Source organism: Cupressus sempervirens, chromosome 8, assembly GCF_028749045.1.
Source record: "Cupressus sempervirens isolate cs-2001-9-10 chromosome 8, ASM2874904v1, whole genome shotgun sequence".
Lineage (NCBI taxonomy): Eukaryota > Viridiplantae > Streptophyta > Pinopsida > Cupressales > Cupressaceae > Cupressus > Cupressus sempervirens.
In genome coordinates, this window is record NC_143125.1 from 8,644,699 (window position 1) to 8,646,440 (window position 1,742).

Consider the following 1,742-nt stretch of genomic DNA (forward strand, 5'->3'; position numbering starts at 1 on the left):
TGTCCAAGGCTATGATGAAAGCATCTACATCTTCCTTCTTAGACTTAGAATCAAAATCTTGCTTCGTCTTCTATTTATTTTCCTCTTTGCAGTCCTTTCAGAAGTATCTAGGTTTGTCACAATTCCAATAGATCACCTTGGACTTACCATGAGATTTTGATCTCCCCTTATTCTTGGACTTAGAATGACCATGCTACTTCTTGTTCTTGTCTCTTCCTTTGGTCTTCCTCGAACACTCAAAGCCTCTTTGGAATTGAGAGAGACCTTCCTTCTCATCTCTTTAGAAAGTAGAGAACCAACAACGTCTTTCATCTTCAAGACAACTAAAGTGCTCCCTATGGCCATGACAAGGCTATCCCATGAGTTTGGCAATGAACATAGCAATATTTGGCACCTTTCTTCTTCATCCATCCACGCCCCAACTAAGGTCAATTGAGTCACCAACATATTAAAACTTTCAAGATGCTTAGAAATTTATCCACCTTCTTCCATTCTCAAGGAATACTTCTTCCTCAAGAAAATCTTGTTCACAAGTGATTTCACTTGATATATCTCACTTAGATTCTTCCAAAGCTTCTTTGTGGTAGGTTCTTCATGGACATTAATCAGTATAGAGTCTACAAGACATAATTTGATGAGACTTTTAGCTTTTCTATCTCTCACATCATACTTTGTGGCTGATGTTGGATATGTGGGCCTCAAGTTCTTTTCATCGACTACATCCCATAGATCCCAATCAATCAATAAATCTTCCATCTTTAGCTTCCACATTTCAAATTTTGTGCCAAAAAAATTCTCTACATCAATCCTCCTTGATGTGCTTTCCATCTTTCCAACCCTGCAACACAGAAATAAAAACCTCTACACAAGCTCCCACTCAAACCTTGATTAGCTCAAAAAACCTTGTACCCAACAAATAGAACCAAAACTGGCCAGGCTTTGATACCACTTGTAAGGAAGCTAAGGTGCATGGAATCACTTCCTACACTAATCTTGAGAGGACGATTATTCAAATTCAACTAACTATTGCAAAGATCTCAAAAAATGCATAATAACATAATAAAAAATAACAATGAATGCATAACACAATGATTACCATGGGGTAACCCTTTAGGGAGAAAAGCCCCACCCTCCAAAACCTAAATAATGTATTCTCAAATTTGAAAGATTAAAATACACTTGCAATGCAAGTTCTTATAGGAGCGCATTACCATAACTCGAACTTAGACTCAGACTCAGAGAGACTTCTTCTAGCACCACTCTTGCAAACTGAACTCGATGATTCAAACACCTCCCCAAGCCTTCCTTTTATAGTTATTTGCCACTTGAAAACCATTTATGGTTTTTACAAAACCATGGGCCAAAACCATGGGCAAAAAAACCATGTCGCATGTTACCCACTTGTAATTTGTAACTCTAAGAATACCATTTTCATCTTTAGTTTTGTCCTCTAGTTGAGACCCCCATAAAAGTCATTTAATGAGTTGTTTACACTCTAAAAATAGCCCTTTTATGTTTTTCTAGAGACTAGACACATTTTAAACAATTCATACACCTTTTTCCAACTCATAAACATGTGGAAAACTACCACAAACAAATTTTACAATTTTCTTAAAAAATTCTAGAGTTTTTCGGCTAAAATTTTCTAGAGTTTTTTGGAAAAAGCTTGCAAGGTTGAGACACAATTCTCAATAGTAAAGTCTACAATCATTGACATCCATATCACTATCAAGATTTAGTGT